Raw genomic sequence first — 27,678 nt, 5'->3', positions numbered from 1 at the left:
TTACTTCCAGGTTTCGCCGCTCAAGCCTGCGCAGATGCTCAAAATGACGTCATGAGCATGCGCGGAAGCGGTGAATCACGACTCCCGCACGTGCAGACGCTGGTTGCATTCGCTCCAGGATGCGAATGGGGCTCCGGAATGGATCCCATTTGCATCCAGAGGTACGACTGTACAAAGTAATAGTATATGGCATAGAAATAAAAGTACAGTGGTACCTTGGAAATCGAACAGAATCCGTTCCAGAAGTCTGTTCGACTTCCAAAAGGCTCCTGCAGCCTGTCAGAAGCAGCAGAAGTCGCATTGGACGTTTGGGTTCCAAAGAATGTTCACAAACTGGAACACTCACTTCTGAGTTTGCGGCATTCGGGATCCAAGATACGACTGTATGTATGTGTGTATGTTTCAAAAAATGCACCAGCAGGAGTGTTGAATTGGTTCCATTGGGGTGCCTGTATCATGCTGACCTCCTTGACTTGCCCATCCCAGTAAACTGTAGCAACTAGCAGGAAGGGTTAGTGGTACTTATCTGCCTCTCTGCACTTTTAACTACGGAATATCCCACAGCTTCCTATATTCCATGGATAGTGTTCGCATGCAGGAAGATGCCTACAATTGGCTGTGGCCCCCAGAAGATTGCTCAGAAGGAATTGCAGCCCTAGAGTTAAAAAGGTTTCCCACCCACCCCTGCCGTTGAGTATGGATGTGAAACTATGAGGGGAGACAACAAAGAATTACAGAATGAAAACATAAAAAGGAGACAGGTAATAATTAAAGGCATTTTCTGCCTTTTGTCAATTTTTCTCTAGATGCCTCCATTAATGATCCTCAGGCAGTTAAAGAACAACTTTTTTGTAATCGCCCTAGTACCTGCAACAGCTCTTCTACAGGATGAAATATCCTAAAGAAGCTAAAATACACGAGCTGTCTGTTGCAGACCCTAAAGGACTTTATTCCCGGAGTGGGGAATGAGAAACCAGAAAGTCATTTTTCCTCCCCTTTGTCTTTGCAGACCCTAGGTGTCCTACCACCAGAAGGACTGAGAGACTGAACTGAGATTGTGTCATTCCATTTCTTAATAAAGCAACTGGGTTGTATCCGACATTAGACCTACTCAGAGTAGACCTATTCAAAGTGATGTGCTTGATTAACTTTGGTATATTAATTTCCTTGGGTCTACTCATAATAGAACTCAGTTGGCTACAATCCACAGCATGAGCATCGGGTCATGTTGGAGGTTCATATTGGGGAAGCACTGTAGCTCAGTGGTGGACAATCTGCCTTGTATGTGGATGGTCCCAAGTTCAATCCCCAACAGCTCCAAGTAGGAATGGGAAAGACCCCTGCCTGAAACCATGCAGAGCAGCTGTCTGAGCTTGATGGGCTAGTGGTCTGACTCAGTATAAGGCAGCTTTCTCTGCTCCCGTGAGGATCAATCATACAGATGTGTAATTGCACTCTTTCCTTAGCCCTGCATGTGGGGAAACATCGTTTTGAACAGAGTGGTAGAAGAACAGCTGCAGCAGATGCCCTACCACTGAGCCACAGATCTCTTCCTCCCCTGCCATGTGTCATGAAGGAGGAGGCATTTCCATAATGGGAGATATATGACACACACACCCCTCACCGCTTCATAAGCAAGAGGGATAGGTAAGATTCACAGCTCCAGAGAAGCAGGCTCGCTCTTGGGCAGTGTGGATTCATGGCTTGTAATGTCACCTGGGAGTTGGGCAGCTGGTTTTCATTGCTTGTCGAGGTGTGCGTGCTTACAGCATATCCCTCATGTGCAAGGGAGTAGCCCCCTTTTCTCGTGACTTGCTTTTTACCAAAAAAAGAAAAGAAAAGAAACTTTCCATGTACTGTAGCACGGTCAAGCCAGGAATTAACTGTTTGGGGGTTATGGAAATGCCGCTCATGTGGCAGCGTGGAGCAATGAGCTGGCTGAGTTACGGGACTGTAAACCTGCCAACTGTTGGCAGAGGATGGTTATGAGATGGGCTTGTCAGCACGGCTGAAGACGAGGGTGAGTTACATCTTGGTTGTCAGCTCTAGGCATGGGCTGGACAGACAGCTTTATATTGCCTTTGCTACCTTCCTACAAGCTGGACTTAATTCAGCCAGCCTCTTCGTACAATGCTAATAAACTACAAGCAGCCTTATTGGCTGCTATGTATGGATGTCAAATGCATTGATTTACTGGTTACATTTTTATCCTCTCCGAGGAGCTCTGGGCTCACAACAACCCTGGAAGGTAGGTTAGACTGAGAGATGGGGAGGACTGGTCTAAGGTCACCCCGTGACTGCTCTTTGTGGCTAAGTGGGGATTTGAACTCTAGTCACTTCTCAGTCCCAGATTTACACTTTAACTACTACACCAAAGCTTTAGGCTTGTGTGATCCACTGTGTTTTCACTACATACATACATGCATAACTTTATTTGTATGCTGCCTTTTCACAGTGCAACCATGCTCAAGGCAGCTTACAACATGAAAAGAATACATAACTACAACAAAATGAAAGTAGTCATAAACAGTAAATAAAACATTTAAAACACACACAATCAAACTGGACAATTTCCACATAAATCCCAAGATCTAAAATAAATATTTAAAAACCCTAGCAACAACTCCCCCCACTCAAAAAAACACACCCACCCCAACACCCCAACCCAAGAGTACTAGAACTTTGGGGTCAGATGCAGAATAGTACATGAGTACATGATCTGATGAGGAATTTGTGAGCATTGGAACTTGCCACAGTTTAAGAAGGATATTGACAAGCTGAGAATGTGCAGAGGAGGGCCACCAAGATGATAAAGGGTCTGGAAACCAAGCCTTATGTGGAACGGTTGAGGGATTGGGTATGTTTAGCATGGAAAAGAGGAAACTGAGAGGAGAGTGATGGCCATCTTCAACTATCACATGGAAGAGGTAGGAAGCTTCCTTCCTGCTGCTCCTGAGGGTAGGACCCGAACTAATGGATTCAAATTACAAGAAGGGTGATTCCAGGTAAACATTAGGAAGAACTTCCTGATGGTAAGAGCCATCTGACAGTGAAATGGACTACTTTGGAAGGTGGTGGACTCTCCTTCACTGGAGGTTTTTAAACAGAGGTTGGATGGCCATCTGTTGGGGATTCCTTAGCTGTGTTTCCTGCATTGCAGGAAGTTGTACTAGATTACCTTTGGGTCACTTCCAACTCTACCAGTCTATGATTCTATGACATTGGACTAAGCTTTACTCAAAGTAGACCTACTGAAATCCAATAATTTTATTGGGTCGACTCTAAGTAAAACCTAGTTGAATACCAACCAGTGTGTTAGCACTGGAACTCACATATAAATCCTTTCAAATACACATCTAACTCCTGTTCCCTCCCCAAGCTTTCAGGGTTTCAACAGGGCTCCTCCAGATGACCTATTTATTGAGCATTCATTCTGATTTGCTTGCACAGAACTTACACAGGTGTTTGGCCAGTGGAGGCCCAGTCTATCTGAAGCCAACTCCCACCTGTCTGCCTTACTTATAACCAGTCCAGAGGGTGACCCTGGCTGTCAGCTTCCTCCTTCTCAGTTTCAGTGTCGTGCTTGTAGAACTCAGTAGGGAGGAGAATGGGGACAAAACTGGAATTAATTGACTAAACCTGTTATTTGCTCTGGCTCCACCTACTGTTGGTCTCCCTGTCTTCTGCTCTACCAATTCCAGTGGACACCAGCCATAACTGGTTTAGACTATACCAGGGATTTAATGAGCATTTGTTTGTTTTCTTTACAGGGAGGTTATAATATAATGAGCATTCATTCTGATTTTCTGGCATGGTGTTTAATCATTCATTCATCTACGACTGGTGGGGGCGGGGGGAGGAATTTGATTTTATTTGCATTTTAATGAGGAACTACCCAGTTTTCACTTCCTGAACCAATGAGTAAATAGTAAAAACATGATTTCATTCAGTGGTCTCAGGGTTGCCAGAACAATGTTGTTCAGCCTTTGAAGGCCCGGGTAAACAGGAATGTTTTCATGTACCTCCTGAGCATCAGTAATAACAGACAGTGCACTTCACTAGAGAAGGCATTCCACAAATGGCCCTGTTACAGGTCAACACCAAGATGGCAGCTCTTGGTGGCACCATCACCACCAAGGCCTTTTTATGTTTCTAGCTGATGAGCCTAAGCCCTATTGAAATGTATGGTGAGTGGACATTGCACTTGGTCCTTTAAAGTTCTTTTACAAGCCCTGTTACTCAGGGCTATTACAAAGACATGCAAACCTCAAACTCTGAGCCACTTGCATTTTATTTGACTTTGACTTTTTTTGTTTCTGTTATTTCAAGACCCCAAAACGTGTGCAAATTTATCCTTAATAAGAAAAGTGCAATGCAGTGTTTAGCTCCAAAACTGCATCTGTGAGACAGTGATTAGGAACTTCGAGCAAAGCCCGGAAAAATCTTCAGGAAAGGAGGGGAAAGTGATGTGAATTAGAAAAAAGGGGGGTGGAGGAAGAAAGAATGAAGAGGATGTGTATTCTGGCTGTGGATAAAAGAAGCTACTTCAGAAATACAGAATGAATCGGAGCATTTGTGTGTGTGTGTGTGTGTGTGTGTGTGTGTGTGTGTGTAAAACATTTGTTTGGAGAGCAAACGAGACCCTTTGGGGAGGCTCTTATGGCACATCCTTTTGAAGCAGGATTGCTAGAAATGAATCATTCAGAGCTATCAGTAAAGATAGTGATGAGCTTCCATTGATAAGACACCACAACCTTCTAATAATAGCTTCTGACTTATATGAAAACTTCGCTCTAAATCTGACCCCAGCTTCCTAGCTAGCTGACCTGTGCAAGATACTAGTGCTTATAGGAACATGTAAGAACAGGGCCAGAGTTCCCACGTGGTTCTGTTGAGCTTCTCTTAACAACTCTCAGCATCCTTAATAAACTACAGTTCCCAGGATTCTTGGAGGAGGACAGAGATGACTTTTGAAAGGCCACAGCTTCCTGAAGGTCCCAGGTTCAATCCCTGGCATCCCCAGGTAGGGCAGGGGAAGATTCCCTGTCTTAAATCCTGGAGGAGTTGCTGTCAATCAGCTAGATGGACCAGTTGTCTGACTCAGTATAAGGCAGCTTCTTACATTTCAATGTATGTGCTTAAAGTTGTATAAGAGTGTTTAAAAGGATTGTGGGGATGTGGCCCTAGAACAGCTGGCAGAAGACTGTGCCTCAACTGCTCTCCATGATATGGTAGTTTTCAATTTGCAAGGAGTCTATTTTTAATATAGGAGAGCATTAAAAATACTATTACCCAGTTGCAGTATGAAACAGTACTACATTTCCTTCTATTTCAGATGATCAGGCTGTGAGTGTTATTTTATGTAGCCAGAATGGCGTCATCCAGGCACAAGAAAGAGGTATTAGTAGGTTTGGGGGTAGCCCCAAGGTTTGCAGCTGGACAAAATGAAATGAAAAGAAAATGTGGATAGCTCAGTTGGTTAGAGCTTGCTGCTGATCATGCCAAGTTTGCAAGTTTGATCCCCATACGAGAGACCTGCATATTCCTGCATTGGACTGGATTATTCTCAGGGTCCCTTTCAACTCTATGATTCTATGATCTATAATCTAAACACTATGGGGGAAGGTAGGGAGAGTCAAATCTGTCCATTTTGGTTTCTATCCATTTCTCATTTTTCCTAACTTATGTTCAGTTCTCCACAGTTTCAGATCAGTTTGCAATTTAAAAAAGAGTCATTGTGAAAATTTATCAGGGTTTTAGTGCAAATTTCTCCTAATACACATCTGTTTGTATGCAACGCTGCCTAATATACAAATTTTTGCAAAGCAATTTCCCCTCTTGCCATGCATTTTTGTACATTATTTCAACCAATATATGCATTTTAATGCACACTTTACTGCATTATATTGTTACATGACACCCCCAATCTCCATAGCAGTGTGAGATTTCAGGGAATTCCAGGCATGTGTTACCAAGGGTTTGTCTTTGTTTTGGAAATGGAGCACACTGAAGACTGTGGGGTCTTTATGATATATGCTTTATATACACATATAAACAACCTGAGAGGCTTGCAGCAACCATACCCCAAGAGGTTCTTGCTTCCCCCATAGTCACAGAATTGGATTCAAACAGACACCACCCATTCCAACACTTGGGGGTTTGATGCCTTAATTATGTTCTAGTGCCTACAACCTAGAACAATATTCTCATTGCTTGGCTGTAGATCTGCATTACAAAATATAGAAAAATGCATTCATGAAGGATGACTGTGTTTTGGTTCTCACCTTGTTTCGGAAAGTGCGAATTAGGGGGATTCACCTTTAAATTTATACTGAATTAAATTTCTTTCCCATCCATAGGGAAGGATCCCTCCAAATAACCCAATAATGACTGAGCATGCTCAGTAGCCCTGGAATGCTGCCTGATTGGTGGAGGCACGATGTGGGGGAAGAAAAGTAGAGAGGAACTATGGGGTGGCTGGAATTCTGAAGAACAACTCTCTAAGCTGCAGTGTTTTGTTGCAGAGCCCAATTGTCCACTTGAATTCTATTAACTCATTCTGTACGTAAGACCAGACCTAAAATGAGCATAAATGAAAGGACTTAAAAACAAGCTCCAGTGTTTTTTCACTGAAAAACAAACTCCCCCAGAAATAGCTAGTGCTTCCCATACGCATTATTACTTCTCAGAGAAGTCAAATAGCTCCTCCAGTATTCTAAAAGAATGCCTGCTTTATAGGTCTTCAGCGATAACACATCGGACGTAACTATCAATTATGTTATTTTTGTCCGTGCTAATCATGCTTGGGGAGCAACTGAAGTTTCCTTTTAGAGTTAATAAGAAACATTTGCAGCAAACGTGGGGAATTGTGGAGATAAAGCAATTGGCAAGAAATAGTATGTTTAAATACCATAAAACAGCCAGGATCCAAACAGGTGTGAGATAAAGCAGTATAAATAAACTGCTCTGTATGCAGCACATTGCGCCGCAGAGTTGTGTAAAAAATAAATAAAAATTGCACGAAATAACTTCGCTCCTATCCAGAGGAAAAAATGTAACAAAGCCGTTCCTTGTGTCGGCTAATTAGTTCCAACAGCTGGGAAAACATTTCTCATGTGGAAACTTCAAAAAAAAAAAAAATAGAAGAAGAGAGAGTTAAGAGTGGTTCTATAAAAATGAAAAACAAAGACGCGGTCAGATATACAAACGCCTTCCGGCAATCCGAGATGCAGGTTTCTCCAACTATTTGCCAACATTCCCTACGACCACAGCCTAAATGCTTAAGAAAGAACACTGAGCGCCCCCTCTGTCACCCCATCTGCTTCTCCCTCTCCCTCCAAGTCTTTCAATGCTCTCTATTATCTGTCAGCAGTTCCAGCGCATGGCATTCTATTGCCTGTAACCCAAGTTTATGTATTAATGTGGAGCTTATAATCAGTGGCGTAGCGTGGGTTGTTAGCACCCGGGGCAAGGCAAGTAATTTGTGCCCCCTAACCCTAACCCCCAGATGTTGCGCCCGGTGCGGCCGGCCCCCCCTGCACCCCCCACGCTATGCCACTGCTTATAATCAACAGTTGAGGCAGCATTCTGCGTATGCTCAGGGATACCTGGCCCTTTGCTTTTTCCATGATATGTTTTCCCTACATATGCTCAGAGGCATTCAGCTTGTAGGTGCCAGTCAAAGTGGTTCTCTTCCAGTACATCAGATGCATCTTGCTGGTTCATTGTTACCACTTGTCCATTAGGGAGAGAGAGACCCACCTATGACCTGGAGTGGGGATGTGGCTGTCTTGCCTGCAGACGTCCCCACATGGCCACTTCCCATACACACCTCCCCACATCCCTTTGCTAGGGCTGGCATTTTAAAAATTCAGGCTCTAATTCTTGCCTTACTCTAACCCCTCCCCCTACCCCTTGTTATGGTGCTTGTTATGGAGCACAGTGTTTCCTAGCAGATGCAGTCTTGCATCAAGAGCAAGTGGAATGCCATAGCTCAGTAGTAGAGCATCTGTGTTGCATATGAAAGGTCCCAGGTTCAATTCCCAGTGTCTCCACAAAGGGCTGGGAGAGAGCTGGGAGAGATCTGGGACAGAACTAGAGAGCTGCTGTCAACCAATGTAGACAATACAAAGTCAGATGGAATCCATATAAGGCCCCTTTCTGTGTCCCTATGGCCCGCTCTGTTAAGTGTCCTTAAAGGGTTAAGAGAGGAGTGAGTGTTTGGGGATCCCCCTTTGCAATTTTTTATGCATGTCAAAAAAATCTGCAAAAACAGAGACACAACCCCCCCCCCCCAATAAATGACCAGGTTGTGAACTTCTTATTGGTGCCGACACACACAACCATAATGGCGTGGTTTCCCATAATAGTAAGAAGAAAAATCTCTTGCAAGCAGGACCACCTCTGCCATTAAGCAAATCTGGTGGGTGGGGAGGCACTGCGAGGCATTCAAGGACTGAGCTGGGTACACCACATGTCCCATCCTAAGAAGACCCCTGCTGAATCAGACCAAAGGCCATCTAGTCAAGCACTCTGTTCTCACAGTGGTAGGGTTGCCATATTTCAAAAAGTGAAAATCCGGCCACAAAAACTGTGGGTTGCAATTTGTCTAGACACCGTTTCCAACTGCCATATACCAGCTATGTCCAGGAAATTCCAGACATATGGCAACCCAACCCAACCAGATACTTTAGGAAGACGACAAGCAGGAACTTAGTTCAACAGACCCCTATTCCATCCACAGAGCAAAGTTTCCTTGAGTGGTTTAATAATCAGTGCCTCTTTGCAGAGAACTGTAGCTTTGTGAGGGGAATAGGGGTCTCCTAACAACTTTTAGCACCTGTAACAAAACTACAGTTCCCCGGATTTTTTGTGGAAAGCCATGGCTGTTTAAGTGATGTGATACTGCAATAAAGGTGGAGTACAGATAGGGCCGGGGACGTGGGTGGCGCTGTGGGTTAAACCACAGAGCCTAGGACTTGCCAATCAGAAGGTCGGCGGTTCAAATCCCCGCAACGGGGTGAGCTCCCGTTCCTCGGTCCCTGCTCCTGCCAACCTAGCAGTTTGAAAGCACGTCAAAGTGCAAGTAGATAAATAGGTACCACTCTGGTGGGGAGGTAAATGGCGTTTCCATGCGCTGCTCTGGTTCGCCAGAAGCAGCTTAGTCATGCTGGCCACATGACCCAGAAGCTGTACGTCGGCTGCTTTGACCTTTAAAGCGAGATGAGTGCCGCAACCCCAGAGTTGGCCATGACTGGACCTAATGGTCAGGGGTCCCTTTACCCCCAAAACCTTTTACAGATGGGGCCAGAGCCTCTTTCCATAACTCCCATATGACTGTTCTCTCCCCCCCCCCCCAGTCAGTGTGTCTTCACCTAGCAAAGTGGTTTTGGTAATCCATGACTTGTCTACATTTGTCTGAGTTAGCATCTCAAAAGGCTTATGATGTTTACAGAGACAGTGGTAGGACATGAAGAGGTACGAGCGTCTTTCTGCAGTTGATTCATTTCTGCTAACCACTGATGGATGTGATAAAACACCCTCTTACGTGTTGTTAATAAAGCAGCAGAAAGCCAGCCAATGAGTATGTTATGCTCTACACACGGAGCATGTTGGTTTCATTTAAAGCATCAGACATCTGATTCTCTCTCTTTTTCCTGTAGCAAGTATTATAAATAGGCCCCATTACTATCTGATCCTCCTTTTAATGTTTTTCATTACAAAACCACAGTTAATTTTAGATAATAGTGGCAGATAATCTCAAATTTGTGTGTAGCATATGCCCCAGTTTTTATGGGGCGATACGGGGCGGGGGGGGGGGTGGCAATGAAAAAACACAAGTGGCCATTTTCTTTTAATTTGCAGCTTGGGGTGTATTTGTCAAATGAATTCTCCTGCTGCAGACATTCAGTCTCCTTGCCTTCAAGGAGATCAAAAGTCTTGTCTATTTACTCTCCTTTTTGTTTGGCTATGTGTCCTGAACAATGCAGCTGGATTGTTAACCAGTCGCTGCTGTGCCAAACGGCAGTAGGAGGAGAGGTGGTTTTCTCAGGGCCAGCCTACGGTGAAGGGCAAAATGGTGCCCCCCTGCAATGTACATCTCCACTGCACCCGACAGCAGCAGGGTAGGCACTCTGACCTTAGGAATATAGGAAGCTGCCTTCTACAGAGCCAGGGCATTGGCCCCATCCAGCCCAGGTCTGTCTCTACACTGACTGGCAATGACTCTCCAGGGCTTCTAGCGTTACCTGGAGAAGTCAGGGATTGAACTTGGGACCTTCTGAATGCCAAGTGCTTGCTCTTTCACTGGGCTACAGCCCTCTCCCACTAAATTAGGCTCTTTATTATATTGCTGCTGCTCTGCCTCCGTCTCAAAAGCTTTTCCACTTGAGGCTCCAGTGTTGTAGCTAGGTACTTTTAGACCCTGAACAAAGTAGTTTTATGGGTTTCCACTGTAGACAACTGTTTATGTTACTTCTGTTGTGAAACAGTTTTCCTCTCCCTACCCCCTGCTAACCATTTTATGCTTCATAATGGATTCTACATTCCTGAGATGTTAGACTCCAACAGAGCAATGCCCCCCAAACTGTTTTCCTTCCCTGACTTCTTGTTTTATTTTAAAGAATACTCTAAACTAGGGTTGCCATATTTCAAAAAGTGAAAATCCGGACGAAAAAAGTTGTTTTGCCCAAGGCTGTTGAGCTTTCATTGCAAGATCTCACAAAAAGAGAAGTTTTTGAGCTATTTTTAAGGAAATTCGCCAAAATCTACACTTTTGACATAGGTTGCCATACGTCCGGATTTTCCCGGCCATGTAAGTAGTTTTCGCCCAGACACTGTTTCCAACAGCCAAATCCTGGAAATGTCCAGAAAATTTGGGACGTCCTGTAACCTTACTCTAAATATGTGCAGTTTTGCATTTTAAACACAATTAAATCATCACATCCTCATGGCTACAAGAGTAAAATGCAGTTCGCTTCTGCAGCTGTTGTAGGAAAGGATAATATATATTTAAAAGTGAACATAATAAAATGAGTAGGGATGTAAGAAGGCAGTGATTTCCATTTCAACGTGTATTCACCACAATCAGCACATTTTCTGTTCTGCTGCAGTCTAGTTTCTGCCAAATACTACACGTTGCATTTAATTCAATGTAAAAGAAGAAAGACCCCTGACGATGAAGTCCAGTCGCAAACGACTCTGGAGTTGCGGCGCTCAACTCACTTTACTTGCCAAGGGAGCTGACGTTTGTCCGCAGATAGTTTTTCCGAGTCATGTGACCAGTATGACTAAGCCGCTTCTGGCAAAATCAGAGCAGCGCACGGAAACGCTGTTTACCTTCCCGCCAGAGCGGTACCTATTTATCTGCTTGCACTTTGACGTGCTTTCAAACTGCTAGGTTGGCAGGATCTGGGACTGAGCAATGGGAGCTCACCCCGTTGCGGGGATTCAAACTGACGACCTTCCGATCAGCAAACCCTAGGCTCAGTGGTTTAGATCACAGCACCACCCGCGTCCCTACAATTCAATGTAAAGGAAATGTCAAAACAATGTAACAAAGGATGAATAATTAGGTGTCATGTGACTAACAACAGAATAAAATTAAAAATTAAAAAACAAAACAAAAGAGGGATGACAATGATGTGAATGAATACTGATTGTTTTCATTTGGCTGACTTCAGTACCTGACATCAGACAAACACACAAACTGCAATTTCTGTTTTCGTCAGAATTCTCCTATATCCCTAAAGAATGTAAACATGTAGATGTCTAATTGCCCCCCCAATAATCTATAAAATGTTTTTTAAAAAAAAAAATAAGAAGAAACAAAGAATGTTGCAGGATCAGCCCTAGTGGGCCCTGGCATGCCAACACCGAACTGCTGATTTGGGGCTCTGTTTGTCACTGCTATCATCATTTCTAACTCTCTGAATGGATGGATGGGTTGGGTGTGGGGCCTTGGACATCAGGGCCCTAGGATGCAGTCCAGGTTGCACCACTCGGGACTCTACTTAATGGTAGGGATGGCCTGATCTTTTGTAAAGGGTTAGCAGATGAACAAAATGGTAGATAATAATAGTAGTGTTGGTAGCAAGAAGAAGGTGAACTGGGGTCTTAGAACCTGTTTTTTAAAGGTATTTGTGGGGGTTGCATCCAAGATTTCAAGTTGCCTTATTCAGACAAATGCAGATGTTGCCCACTGCCTGAATTATAAGTGGTGGTGGGAGGGGGACCTGGCCTCTGATGGCCTTCATAGCTACTGTTGCCAGAAGCATTATGGAGAAGCATGATTGGCTAAACATAGGAAGGAGTCAAGGGGTGGAGATTGTGACGTTCATTTAGGGTCCCCCTACTTTCCCCTGATAATCCAGCTGCTAGCACTGCTTTTTGAAGTGCTAGGTACAGACTTAATTAGCACCTGTTTACCCAGAGACGGCTATATGGTTGTGACAAATGTATCCTTGTTGGGAATCAGGCTTCCTGACTCCAAGATATCCCACTGGTCTCATCAAGGCATTTTGCTTCTTTCAACATTTCTCAGATGAGGAAGAACCTCTAAATTTGCTCTGAATTTCACAGCAGGCAAAAGCAAAAAACAAACAACTCAAACTCAAACCAGCGAGGGATGTGCAGAACTCTCCAGAGAAATCTTGCTTCTCTTTGATCCTTTTGGCTTCCTTCAAAATTTCTCAGATGTTTTCTCCTGAGGAAAAACCTCCAAAATTTATTTTGGGTTTAAGCAAAATTCTGGTGGCCATGCAGCTATTAAAAGTTACTGAAGGATGCTGAAGGGATTTTACAGGAATGGTAGAGCATTTGCTTTGCCTGCAAAAGGTTGCTGGTTCAATCCCAAGTATCTGCAGGTAGGGCATGGAAACATCCCTTTCTGAGACCCTGGAGAGCCACTGCCAGACCAGGGGTGGGGATCCCCAGGGCTGGGGGCTGAATGGGGCCCTCTGTGTGGCCCTCAAAACCCTCACCAGGTAAGACACCCTCTTTTCAAGCCACACTCTCTTCTGTTCCTTTTTGCCCTCCTGGAGTGTTTTGCTTGGCTTGAATGTGATCTTGATTTCTGATAATGCTTCTTGCTCCCTTAGAAGGAGGAAAGAGAGCAGTGTTTGTGTATAGAAACTGCACAAAGGTAAAATCTACATCTGTTGCTCTGTCTGCTTCTGCCTGTGGCCTCACTCACCACTGCTTTGCATGCAGATGGTCCCAAGTTCAATCCCTGCCACCTCCAGTTGTGGCTCAGAGAAAAGCAATGTCTGACGTCCTGAAGAGCTGTACACAATACTGTGCTAGGTGGACCCTTGGTTTGGCTCAGTACAAGGCAGCTTCCTATGTCCCTGTTCTGGCTCTCTCAACGCTGACTTTATCACATACAGATTTGTGGGGGCTGGAACGCTTCCTCTTCTCTTTCTCCAAGGCTCTTGGATCTGCATGTATCCTTGGGTGTGCTGACCAGGAAACTGAAAGATTAAAAGATCGTAGGGTTTCCAGTATTTGAGGCACTCTTAATAGTTGAGGAGTGCAGTGTGTGTTTTGTTGACAGCCCCTTGTCTGAGCAGATACCGAGGGCCAAGGAGAGATGAAGCAGTCACTTCCACCTATTCTTTGGGAGTGATATGTGAACAACATCTTGGTCAGAGGCAAGGGTGTGCTTGCTTGTTCCTCCTTTCTCCTTTTGCTTCTTCCTGCTTATCTTACTTTTCTTAGCGCTGTCACTCTTTCCTCTCTTGTTTTTCCTATGGGCAGTCCAAAAGGAGACCTTAGAGCACCAGGCTTCAGGAGCCTCACAGATCCATTTCAGACAGAGCCCCAGCTGATTTAAGATTTGTGTTCCTTCTAAAGCCCTATTCAGATGACCGTTCTGAACAGAAGGAAAGAATAAGGCCTCCAGGGGACTTAGAAGTCTGGGGTCCAGCATATTTAGAACAACAGAAGTCTGAGATGGTTTATAGTCATTCTAATATGTTGCCAGAGTCCCTTTATAGCTCCGGGTTTTACAGTTTGCTTTGATTTCAGCCCTGGGTTCTCTTTGTCCACCTCTGGTGTAATTGCAGCATGCTAATGAAAATTGCAAAAATGTGTCTCGCTTCCCAAAGGCAGCCCACAGTCCAAAGTGTTTTTGGCTTCCATGCTCTAAACAAGACACTGATTAGCTAGTAATCAGCCAGTGATTAGTAGAGACAACTGGGTCACTTAGAGTTCAGGCTGCACATTGTTTGCTTCAAGGCAATGGAATGCTACTGCCCAGACCAGACTAACTGATCCGATTGCCCACTGTAAACACTGGATTTGGCATAGTTGTTTTGGAAAATCAATTTGCATCCTAGGAAGGGAAATATATGTGTGCGCATATTTAAAAACCAGGTCTACTGTTTCCATTTAGAAAGTGGATGCATAGTGATTCTGCAGTTTGCCCATTCTCAGAACATTTTTGTTTGCACTAAAACTCCATTTTATTTTGAGATGAATGTAGACAAATTGAATTGTAAGGGATAGTCATTAAAGTTTTCATTATTTTTTTTTTTGGTGGGGAAAATTATCATAAACATCTGGCACCAGGTTTGCATAATGTCCACATTCATGTGAGTCTCTGAGTCCATTTACTAGGAAGCTACACAATATTTTTTCTCTCCATAGAATTATTTTTGTAATGATTTCTATGGACTCAAACATTCAGGAAACACTACGGGAATCGAGGTGGGGAGGGAGTGTGGAAAAATGGCTCTCTTCTGTGGGGTGTAACCTTTCTGCCATATAAGTTTTCTTCAGAGGGTGTGAGTAGATCTAAGGGTTTACTCTACAAGAAGGTGGAATATCAGGAGAAGCTTTATGATGGCAACCAATTACCATGGGGAGTTGTGGCTCCTTTCTCTCTGGCAGTCATCAAGCAAAAGCTAGATGTTGGGGAAGGTCTAGCTCTAATTTCCTACTTTGAACAAGGGATTGAACTACCGGTAGGTTACCTCCAGGTGCCCATCCAATTCTCCGATTTTATCAGAACTATTCCTAGAACACTTTGAACATAGGTAATCTTCCTTCTACTGAGTCAGACATTTGGGTTAGTCTAACTAAATATTGTCTTCACTTACCACCAGTCACTGTCTAGTCTCCTTCAACCCTATCTTGAAGATCTTGAAGATTGAACCAAGGGGTCTTCAGCATTCAAAGCAGATATTTTACCATTGAGCGATGGCCTTCCCTTTGGTGGAGAAAAACATAGCATTGCTAAATTGCATCTACAGAAGATGCTCATTACACTTAACTAAATGCCCCTTTCTACATCCCATGTGGAATTAGCACTACCTGCTTTCTGAACAGGAATATTAACCAATGCTCTCAAAGCAGCTTACAAAAACAAAATGTAACAGTCATGAAACAATTAAATCATGAATAAACCACAGTAAAACAGTAAAACAAAATAGTAGAGCATCAATATTAAAAATAATAGCACCTCTAAACACATTTACTTGAGAATAAGTCCCATTGAAAATAATAATTTATTATTATTATTATTATTATTATTATTATTATTATTATTATTATTTGTTCTGTCATCAGTGATGCAGCTAAGTCTAGTACTCCAACTGTGCCATTCATCTCTGGACATGGTGGCAAATGCCTTCTTAAGTTATACCTTGTCTAGAATACTGTAATCTGCCCAATGTGCATCTGCCGTTTGGAAACGTCAGCTTGTAACGTCATTCCAAAGCTTCCTTGCTCTTTGGGTGCTGCCATGGGTCACTTCCACACTATACAGCATATTTATACCACTTTAATAATAATGGCTTCCCGCAAAGAATCCTGGGCTCCTCTAAGTTACAATTCCCAGCACCTTTAACAAAGTAGAGCTCTGAGGAATCCATGTGCTTTAAGTGCACTTTCAATATATGGCATGGCTGAGACCATGCTCTTCAACTGCAGAAACTGTGCGTTGGCTTTTGCCTCTTGTCTGGGTTTATGTTCTAGGTGAGGCCTTACAGGCTTCTTAGCCATTGCGGCACCCTACACCCAGTGGCGTAGCGTGGGTTGTCAGCACCCGGGGCAAGGCAAGTAATTTGCGCCCCCTAACCCGTGGATTTGCGCCCCCTAACCCTAACCCCCAGATGTTGCACCCGGTGCGGCCGGCCCCCCCTGCACCCCCCACGCTACGCCACTGCCTACACCTCCCAGAAACACAAATACTGAGCCTGGGCAGATTTATCCATCCAAGAATTACAGCCCTGAACTCTAAAAAGTCATGGGGCTCTGAGACACAATTACATGATGTACTTCCTAAAAAGATTTGTGTTTCCTGACAGTATGCATTTATCAACTATTGGATTTCCTCTCTTCCTGTTTCAAGTGGAGAATCTGCTGTGATTAAAATTAAAGCAACAACAACAACAACAACTTGGGTTACGCTGCTTAAAATAGCATTTTAGCTAGATGGTAGTTAAAATAAAAAAGTAACCCCCACCTTATTATTTTTGAGAGCCCTGTGGTTTCATTGTCTCCATCATTTAAAACATCTATAAAGCACCCAAATCTTGCTAAGCACTGTGCATATAAGCCGTGACAGTGCTTGCCCATTGTCTCCCCAGTGTGAACGGGACCTCAGAGAGTTACTTCTCTCTGGGAGGGAGTTACTTTCCTTTAAAAAGGTAAAGGGACCATTAGGTCCAGAGCCGCTTCTGGCAAACCACAGCAGCGCACAGAAACGCCGTTTACCTTCCCGCCGGAGCGATACCTATTTATCTACTTGCACTTTGACATGCTTTCAAACTGCTAGGTTGGCAGGAGCAGGGACCAAGCAACGGGAGCTCACCCCATTGCGGGGATTCGAACCGCCAACCTTCTGATTGGCAAGTCCTAGGCTCTGTAGTTTAACCCACAGAGCCACTCACATCCCACTACTTTCCTTTAGTGATGTGCAAATTCCCACAGGTTCATTTTGTATTGTGGTTTGCAGGAGAAAGTGAAGAACAATGTCTCTCTCACACCCCTTCCAAAAGTTTTAAATTGTTTGCTGGTCCCAATCCTTTTTTGGGGGGGCTGCTGCTACTGCTCTCTCTTTCTGTCTCTTTGGAAGATTGGGGGGGGGGAGAGAAGTGACCAAGGGGAGGGCCCATAAACCAAGGTGAAGCGACTCCCTCTGGCAGTAGTATCTGCAAAGGGAGCTAGTTCTGGTCTCCAAGGCATGTATCACCTGCTACTACAGCATAGCTGACAACTTTTCCCTTTTCTTGAGAGGAATCCTATTTGGAATAAGGGAATTTCCCTTTAAAAAAAAGGAAAACATTGACAGCTATGTACTACAGTGGCATGCTCCTTGAAGGCCAGATCTGCTGCCTCCTCAGCAGCCTCCCCCTCCGCCATGCTGCCTCTGCAGTGGCTTCTTTGCAAATAGGAGGCACTGCTGGTCTCTCCCTACCATTATCCCCAGTGTAGTTCTTTATTCCTCCCTTCACTCACCCCCTTCTTCCTTAGCTGGGGTATGGGCCATTTTGTGGTTTGTATCAGGTGCCAAAATATCTTGGGTCAACTCTACCAGAGAGGATGTTTTCCACTTAACTCAGTTTTAGGTCCAAATGTGCCTCTGAAGTTTAAAAGGGTGGGGACCACAAGGACAGAAAGTTGGGCTATGGGAATTCTGTTTCCCCTTCACACACCTGAGCAATGCTCAGATGGGCACTCCCCTTGTTCTCCTGCAGTACATGAATAACAAGAGGAGAGGCTAGTTCTTCACTTAAAAACAGGTATGTAGGCATTTAAGGTGCCTTTCAGGAACTGGTTCAACCAGTGCAACCTCTCTTGCTATAATACAAGCTGCATCTGTTGAATATTTTTAAGCTAACAGCTAAGAATAAGAAGAGCCCTGCTGGATGCTGCATGCTGTTCTCACAACTGCCAACTAGATGCCTTTGGGACGCTTGCAAGCAGGACGTCAGGACAACTGCACTCTCCCTACCTGCAATTTCCAGTAGCTGATAATCAGAGGACCCAGCCATACAGCTGCAAACAAAACGTTTCAAGTGTGTTTTAAGTGCAATATACAATGTGACGCTAGATGGCGATGGCGAGCCTTATGGAAAATTCAATGTATTTTTTAAAAACCATTTTCAGAACAGTTTTTATATGTGTGTAGATTCAACCAGAAGGGACGCGGGTGGCGCTGTGGGTTAAACCACAGAACCTAGGACTTGCCAATCAGAAGGTCGGCGGTTCGAATCCCCACAACAGGGTGAGCCAGTGGCGTAGCGTGGGGGATGCAGGGGGGGCCGGCCGCACCGGGCACAACATCTGGGGTTAGGGTTAGGGGGCGCAAATCCACGGGTTAGGGGGTGCAAATCCATGGGTTAGGGGGCGCAAATCCATGGGTTAGGGGGTGCAAATTACTTGCCTTGCCCCGGGTGCTGACAACCCACACTACGCCACTGGGGTGAGCTCCCGTTGCTCAGTCCCTGCTCCTGCCAACCTAGCAGTTCAAAAGCACGTCAAAGTGCAAGTAGATAAATAGGTACCGCTCCGGCGGGAAGGAAAACGGCGTTTCCGTGTGCTGCTCTGGTTCACCAGAAGCGGCTTATGCTGGCCACATGACCCGGAAGCTGTATGCTGGCTCCCTCAGCCAATAAAGCGAGATGAGCACCGCAACCCCAGAGTTGGCCACGACTGGACCTAATGGTTAGGGGTCCCTTTACCTAGATTCAACCAGAGTATAGACATCATGGCTGGTAGCTGTAGCTGAAAGCAAAGAAGTCTATATCAAGGCCAAAGGCAGCCAATTTGATGCTGAGTTAAGGTTAATAGGGAAAGCCAACCTAGCTAGGCTTCATATGAATACTAGAATTTACTCCTCCCATGTTGACTGCAGTAAGAACAAGTTGTCAATAGAACTGTGTGCTCCCCGTTTCCAATTTGGGGATGATCTGCTGCCAATTCAACCTGGATCTAGTTTTTGAAGCAAATGGGGGCCATGCACAGTTTAATTAGGGTTTAAAATCCTAATTAAACATGTCTACCACCACTTGTAGAAGTCTGTTCCACTGTCAAACAGCTCTTACTGTCAGAAATGTCATTTCTTGTAACTTGAAGCCTTTGGTTCAGGTTCTAGCCTCTGGAGCAAGAACAAACTAACTTGCTCCATGTGACAGCCCTTCAGATATTTGAAAATAGTTATCATATCTTCTCTCAGTCTCCTCTTATCCAGGCCCTTGATCATTTTGGCCACCCTGCTTTGCACATGTTCCAGCTTGTCAACATCCTTAAGTTGTGGTGCCCAGAACTACATACAGGATTCTAGATGTGGTTTGACCAAGGCAGAATAGAGTGGTGCTATTACTTCCCTTGCTTGGGATCATAGGTGCCAACTCCCTGGGGCTCTGGGTGCCTGAGCACCTACACAATTCCCCATGAAGGGGCCAGGCACCCACAAATTTCATCACCAGGGCCATGCACAGTGCATGGTACCCATGGCGCCAGGCACCCATGGTCGCAAGGCCAAGCTGGCAATCCTGCTTGGGACAGCCAAAAATAGCATCAGGGCTTTGGGGCTGCTGCATCACATTGTTGACTCATGTTAAGCTTGAGGTCTAAATCCAAGTAATTTATAAAGGTGTTGAACAACAACGGTCCCAGGCCAGAACCTTGTGGCACCCCACTTTTCACTTTCCCCCAGGATGACAAGGAAATAATTAGTGAGTATCCTTTTGGTGCGGTCAGTCAACCAACTACAAATACACCAAACAATAGCCTCGTCCACCCCACATTGCACCAGCTTCTCCACAAGAATATCATGTTCTCTCTCCCTGTACTGCACTCCTTTCCTGCTTCTCCTTTCAATGTCCAAGCTGAGAAAGGGACAGGGGTATCATTCAGGAAAGGGACATAGCTCAGTGGTAGAGCACCTCTGCATGCAGAAGGTCCAAGTTTTAATCCCTGGCATCTCCAGGTAGGGCTATGATAGGTTCATGTCTGGATCCTATTCAATTCCTGCTGTTAAGTGTAGACAGTACTGAACTAGCTAGACCAGAAGTCTAACTCTGTATAAGACATCCCTGTGAGCTCCTGGGCTGCTGTAGCCAGTGGCGAAGCTACCTGCTCTGGCACCGGGAGCGGCGTACACCTGGGGGCATGGCTGGCACATGTCCCCAGGGTGCGTGACGTGCCGCCTGTGGGGGCATGACTCATGTCGGGGGGGGGCGTGGTGAGCGGCGCACGTCCTGGGGGTGTGCAGTGAGTGCCAAGAATCCCAGGGGGGTAGGGGTGGCCGCAATGTCCCCCCCCGGATGGCACCCGGGGTGGACCGCTTCCCCCGCCCCCACCTTCGTCCGCTAGTGGCTGTAGCAACTCATAAGAAGCTGTTAGTCCTACTGACTCCTTTGCTGCATGAACCAAAGGACATTTAACCACAATATGAAATTATATAGAGAGCCTCGGCAACCCGTTGGGAAGATTTGTTTTAAAGCACAAAGAGAACTGGAAAGACAATTACAATGGCAATCACTGTAAAACAACTAAGAGATCATGCACTGAGCACGCTAACTCAGATTAGAAAAGATCCTCGCCTCATTTAATAGAGAAAATACATATCTAGATTGGCCAAGTCATTAACAACAGAAGCACCTTTAAATTGAAATAATAAAACCATAGTCATCATAAGGAAGCTTGAGAGAAACCAGGCCAACATATGGTTGCAAGGTGTAATTAGAAGCCAGCTTGAAAGGAAGCAACATGCCTTTATTACTTTCAGAAGCCGTTTAAAGAAAGGATGGAACTCTCGTTTCAGCTGAGCTGGGTGTGAAATCAACAAGATCACAACAGAAACAACTCTCTGGACCGTATCCAGACAAGTACGTTGGGTTTCGCACTTGGCATGGTGATGAAACTGATAAGTTTAGCTAGATCTATCGCTGCTTAGAACACGTTGAGAATACCCAGAATTACAGGGGTTGGGGGTGCTTCTATAAATTTTTTATTGATGCAAGTGGGATGCCCGGTGACTCATGGTAAACCTCTGGCATTTCTCGGAAGATGTTCTACTCATCAGTGCTGTATGTGCACCCAAGGGAAGTAGGAAAGGACTGACATTGTAAAGTTTCACAGAGCTGAATGACTCTAGGTCAGGCGATTTCATGAAACCAAACTTGAAAGTTTCTCGCTGTTAGTAACAGCTAGACCGATATCCTAAGAAACAGACTGCTGCTATGTTGTCTTAATTTCTGATTTCTTGATTTTTAAAAACATATTTGATATTTCATTTTCTTACATTTATTTCTCCACTTTCTTCCATTACAGAACTTATGGCAGTATATGTGTGGTTCCCATTTATGGTTCGTATACTGATTTCTGTATCTTAATGTACTGTTCTGTTCCCATACTGGGAACCTTAAGTATCCCGGGCAGAATACCAGTTTAATCATCGTCATCATCATCAACAATATGTTGGGACAGGGGTGAAGAACATCAGGCCTGGGGACCAAATGTGGCTCTCCAGGCCTTTCTATATGGCCTTTGGGACTCTCCCCAGGCCATGGCACTCACAGGCCATGCCCTGCTTGAGGGTTTTGCTGCACTGGAATTAATCCTTTAATTCAGATAATGGCTCCTTGCTTGTCTGGATGGACGACAGAGAGGGGTAGGTATGTGTGTGTAGAAACTAGTCTACTGTACAAAGGCAAAATTAGAGACTTTTTTAGTGCAAATGTTCCCCAATATAAACAAGTTTGGATGCAGTTTTGCCCAATATGCACAATTTTTGCAAAGAGATTCCCCCTAATACAATGTATTTTGTATGTTATTTTTATGAATATATGCATTTATATGCACACCTTATCCTTTTTATCCCTTTTAATGTGCTGGAGAGATGCACTGCAAAATTAGGAGAAGAATTTTTTTTTGAAGTACAGTGGTAATTTGATTCGTTTCTTGTTTCAGGAAGTGTAAATTTGGTGAGTTTTCCTTTCAGTGTGAACTGATTTGAATTTCTCCCTCATCCCTATTGGCAAGGTAACTTGGCACTCATTAAGAGGTTCATTAAGCAGAGAGAGACTCCCCAGCTCATAGTGGCAGAGGGCCTTGATGAGGTAACAGGAGAGTTAACCTGCTTTGAGAGTTGTTGCTGGTGTTTTTATATTTATATATATATATAACAAATTGCATTTGTTAGTCAGCTTACTTTCAAAAAATCTCCAAGCAACTTAATAACAAAATAAAAAACAAACAGCTAAAAAGAATAAAAAGTCAATTTTAAAAGTATGTACAGAGGTACCTTGGGTTACAGACGCTTCAGGTTACAGACTCCGCTAACCCAAAAATAGTACCTTGGGTTAAGAACTTTGCTTCAGGATGAGAACAGAAATTGCATGGCAGCGGTGCGGCGGCAGTGGGAGGCCCCATTAGCTAAAGTGGTGTTTCAGGTTAAGAACAGTTTCAGGTTAAGAACGGACCTCCAGAATGAATTAAGTTCTTAACCCGAGGTACCACTGTACGCACTAAATTCCTAAAATGATCACCTAGGAATACAATCAGACAGAGAAGTCCTACCCTACCCTACTAAAAGCCTGGGTAAATAAAAATGTCTTGACCTGACACCTGACACCTTAAACCTGACAACGATGACACCAGGCATTTTTTTAAAAAAAAAACTGGAGAGACCTTCCATAGATGGGGAGCTATCACTGAAAAAGACTGTTCTTGTGTGGTCACCCTCTGCACCTCCCTAGATGAGGCAGGTGGAGAAGGACCTCTGATGAAGATCAAAGGGTCTGGGCTTGCTCCTGTGAGGAGATGGGGTCCTTGAGGTCCAGTATATGTAAAGACCCCTCTGAGCGAAATGAACATAATCATATAACCTATAGACAAGGAAAAACTACTACTTTTCCAGCTATTATGTGGATAGTTTAAAGCCTCTGCCACCCCAATCTGAAACTGGCTAGCCTTCCTCTAAATGGGTGGTGAGGAACCTTTGGCCCTCCAAATGTTGCTGAGTATCAGCTCCCACCATCCCTAGCTGTTGGCCGTACTCAGACTTGACCCACTGGAGAGGAAGGTGAGGTGCCTTTCTCAAGCGGTGGAAACCTAAGAGGCACTGCCTGCCATGCCCCTGCTGCCACACTGCTGTCTCTGCTTGCAGCTGAGAAGTGGCACCAGCAGCGGTTTCCAGCGAGATCTCACCAAAATCTTGTGAGACCTCACAGAGCACCTGAGATCTTGTGAGGCTTCCCCAAGATCTCAGTGGAAACTGCTGTTGCGGGCACAAGTGTTGCTGTTGGTGTTTTGTGGCAGCCGCTGCCACACAACACAGGTAAGAGAGTAGCAATACCAGTGGGGGTGAGGAGTGGCAGCCGGAGGGAACAGCATGTTCCAATTTTGCCTCAGTCTGCAAAACTGGATGGGCTGCCATTGGTTGTACTTGCTGGGGCTGATGGGAGTTGTAGTTCAACAACATCTGGAGATCCAAAGGTTCTCCACCTCTAGCCTTTTGCTGTTATAGTGATTTCAGATGCGGTTGTGATTCAATATTATAAAACATAGTTACTTTTTGTTGATTTTAGCATGTTTATGTTCTTTCATATTATAAGCTGCCTGCCATTTTTAGCAAATAAATTAGGTAAGAGAAACTTTTGTAAACAGCTAACTAAAATATTGTTATAGAGAAGAACATTCTGCTTCTTAAGGAATGGCGTACTGACATTTCCCAGCACATTCCTTTATAAAAAAAACAATGTCATGTACTGTCGTCGCATCAGGAGCATCTGGCTTTGCAGGACCCAGAAAAAAAATGACTATACTTAAGAGTCGTGGTTTATTATGAAGTGTATCATAGCTGGTTTATAATTACTTCTGAAGAAAATTGCAAGGCAACTTGAACAGCAGCAACACTCAAAGACGTACATTATTAAGGAAGATTAAGGAATTTCTCCCAGGAAAAGAGACTTCAGAGTGACCTAATTGAAGTTTTTAACATTCTCAAGGGAACTAACAGAAATTGGTTCATGCAAATTCTTCACCCTTTCAAAAGAACACAAGTTCTAGAGAACATTATCTTTAAATAAATAAAAAGGAGTTTAAGATCAAAAAGAAATAAGAAGAATAATGTAGGATAATTTGGCTTGGCTTGGGCAGACTCTTCTGGGTCATTTGTTTTACCTCCCCACCCTCCACCCCAAAGATGTAGTGTGCTACATCACATAAGAAATGCAGTTTGTAACTTTTTATTTATTTGGCAACTTTGGAAAGCACTGCAGACATACTTCTCCCTTACATTAAAGTAGGGATGCTGAATTATTTCATTCGGTCCATATTATTAAGCAAACTCTCCTGATTTGTGCTCCTGGGTTAGTATTTTATTCATTTTGTCATCATCATCACCATCCTACCCTTCCTCCTAAAGCAGTCCAGGGCAAAACACACACATGTGATGAAACTATATAAAACCAATTCCATTATAGACACAGACTGGGAAAGATCTTTACTTAAAAGGCTCAACTTGAGGAAGGAATGTCTTCAGCAGGTCGCCAAAATATAGCAGAGATGGCACAATACAGTTTTTGAGTAGAGTAAGTATGAAAATGTATATTTTCAGGATAATAGGCATATAAAAGCACATAATTTAGGGTAAAATATTTACAAAAACAATATGAATGTTCCCTCCAATCACAGCTTGACATGCAAATAGGACAGAATGGACCTATGAATATATACATGCAAAACAGTTCTGCAGTGGCAAAACTGAGACTGAGGAAGAAGCAGACAGCCAGGACCACCCTCTGGACTGGTTGTAAGTAAGAAGGCAGGTGGTTTGGAGGAATCAAGACTGAGGCTGGTTAGGCAGTGTCCCATATGCCCTAATGGACCAGCATCTACTGACAGCAATGTAGCTTCTCATCTTGCTAAGAAAGGACAGGAACACATACAGCTCACAGAGCAGAGAGATGTGAAAGTGTCTCTTACTAGGTTGTGGATAAACATAAAGAGCAGGAAGCATAATGTACTTGCACTTCCTGTTTTCTCACATTACACAATGCCTGAAGCCACTCTTGGATCTCAGGTCTTGGAACCAGGCTTTTCAAGACTCTGGATACAAGTTATGCAGCAGCTCAGATACTGCAAAATTATCCTAATTAACGTGAAATGGGGTACAAAGGTGGGGCAACCAAACAGTCTGTTTGCTTTGATCTCAAACATTCAGCTCAGCCTAGGGCCAGTTTTCCTTAACTGATGATACTATGGCATCACAAATCACAAGTGAAGGTGAAACTGACCAGAACAAAGGCAAAATTGGGAGATTCTTTTTCAAAGCCAGAGGGAAGGAGATCACCTTGAACACAGGGTGTCTCCTTCCCCAAATAGGGAGAGTTTTCAGTTTAGGTCTGTAGCTTGTGATTTTATGGTGTGAGCCCACAATGCTTCAGACACAAGGTGGTGAAAGAAAACACAGTCACACGGTGCCTGTTATTAAGGGGAACAAACATACACTCAACTAATCTTTGAAGAAAATAGTATTTCAGATTTTTCACAAGATAAAATAAGCAGGTACAAAGCAAAATCACTTGGAAATTACATCTTGGGTAAGAAGGTTTGGTTTTGCATAAGGCCTTTTGCACATTATGAAATACAGGACAAACAAGTGCAACACATTCATCTCTTAAAGCTGTGTGATAATTGTCACAGAAGAGCAATTCAGTTCATCAACCCTCAAGGTTTCTTTCATTGATTAATTTTTTACATGTTTCACCATGGCTATCCAAAACAGGGGTAACAAACATGTAAGAATAAGTCCATGAAAATGTGTAAAGAAAAAAATCAAACCCTAAGTATAGTTAATAAATAAAATGGGTTTATCCAGAAGGAGTTCTGTCAGGTTTAGAACACTAAATTAAGTATCCAAGTCATTGGAACTGTGTGTGAGTGTTTATTGCTCATGAAACATTTGTGTTGTTTTGAGAGTTTCTGTTCCTTTGGTTATTATTTCTTGCTGCCATTTTCATTTTTCTTTGTTGCTTTTGTTCTTGTAATCCTCATTTGTCCACAGTTCTCCTTAGTCTGATTGTCTGTGATAAGTTCATGTAATGTATTTATGGCTGTCCATGATGTCATCACATCATGGCATCACCTGCAAAATCATGTGGACCACCACATCCAATAGGCATCTTGGAAAGTCTGGGGAAAATGAAGTTGAGGGACAACGAATATGGTAACAAAACGAACTGCATCACAGCAACACACAAGTGTGTTTGGAGCAAGTACTTTAAAACTGTTGAAAATAGGAGGCACTTTTAGATTAGCCTAGGACAGGCTTCCTCAGCCTTGGCCCTTCAGATGTTTTGAGAATACAATTCCCATCATCCCTGACCACTGGTCCTGCTAGCTAGGGATCATGGGAGTTGTAGGCCAAAAAATCTGGAGGGCCGAGGTTGAGGAAGCCTGGCCTAGGATAATTTGTCATTTTGAAGCTCATCAACATGACAACAGAAGTAAATTATTTTTCTGTGAAATCATCTATAACTTGAACTTAGTGTCCACTGAAATCAGTGGACAATAGTCATAATTATTCACTTGTCCTACTAAGTTCAGTGGGACTTACAGTCAACTAACAGTCTGGATCCAATCCATAGTATATTTTAGGTAATGATGCATATAGCTCTAGCCAAATCCAGGTCAACATCAGTACACCTATGCATGGAAATTATGCTGTCAGAGCAGGCCCACTTAAAGGAAAGGACCTAAGTTAGCCATGTCCATCAATTCTGCTCTGAGTAGAACTCAGAGTAGAACTCAATGGGTACAAACCCATTGAACTGAATGAAAATTAGTTTCTGACCTGGTAATGGAGGTGTATCTATAGAGAAAGGAAATTGCTGGCTTCTCAGTCATATTAAGAAAAATGAGAAGGGTCAATCACTATTGGGGTCCATTCCTAATAAATGGTTGTTGTTGTTATTCCCATTGGACGGTTTCCCAACCCAACCACTCAAAATCACCAACAAGTAGATGTCCACACCTTAGTGAATCTGTCTCTCTTGTCTGAAATGTTGGTCCCTTTTGTAAGACTTCTGACCAAAGAGAAAAGCAAAACAAGTTCTGTTGTGAATATCACGGAATCACTTCAAGATCAGGGCGAGGTCCACTCATTAATGAATGTCATTTGAGATAATTAAGTAGCCCTTTCTGGCTGGTTGGACACAGAGGATGCACAATGTTTACTGGAAATCCCATGGGAAGCCTGGAAGGCTTGGCCTCCAAATAATGTTTCAATTTGTTCCAAACTGGGTATCTTGGAGGCTGGCGGCAACGGCTGGAGGCAATGGCTGTGCAGAATCAGCCTGAGGGATCTCAGACCTGCTAATCTCTGGTAGGTAATTATATTCTGACTGAGGCTAAATTAACAAATATATAATTTGCCAGTTTAGATCTCCTCCTTATTACAGAGATGTAGGAAGTAGTACCTATAATACTGCTTTTCCCAGGCTCCCTTTTATACCTCCAAGGCTTGATGCACTTTATTAATGCTTCCATCTTACAGAAGGGGAGCCATGATAGTCTGCTGCAGCACAAACAAAGAGGCAATTCTTAAATCACAATACCCAGCCAATGAAGTAGACCAAAAAAGCAGGTCAACAAAGAAAGCCTGGTACCCAAAAATAATCTACAATAGGACAGACTCCACACAGAAAGTGACAGAACACCACT

At 43.8% G+C, this 27,678-nt stretch overlaps 1 long non-coding RNA gene across 1 annotated transcript in view; it reads right to left on the bottom strand.

The window, feature by feature from the left end:
• The window catches only part of LOC308591793, a 94,893-nt gene that overhangs the window by 54,335 nt on the left and 12,880 nt on the right, over positions 1-27,678 (bottom strand). The window contains exon 2 of the long non-coding RNA XR_014010266.1: positions 15,099-15,208. This is a non-coding gene — a long non-coding RNA (uncharacterized lncRNA). The remainder of the gene's footprint in view (positions 1-15,098; positions 15,209-27,678) is intronic.

Source organism: Podarcis bocagei, assembly GCF_964188305.1.
Source record: "Podarcis bocagei genome assembly, chromosome: 7".
NCBI classification, from domain to species: domain Eukaryota; kingdom Metazoa; phylum Chordata; class Lepidosauria; order Squamata; family Lacertidae; genus Podarcis; species Podarcis bocagei.
The sequence above is the reverse complement of the archived record's forward strand: the minus strand, read 5'-3'. Positions and strand labels throughout refer to the sequence as shown.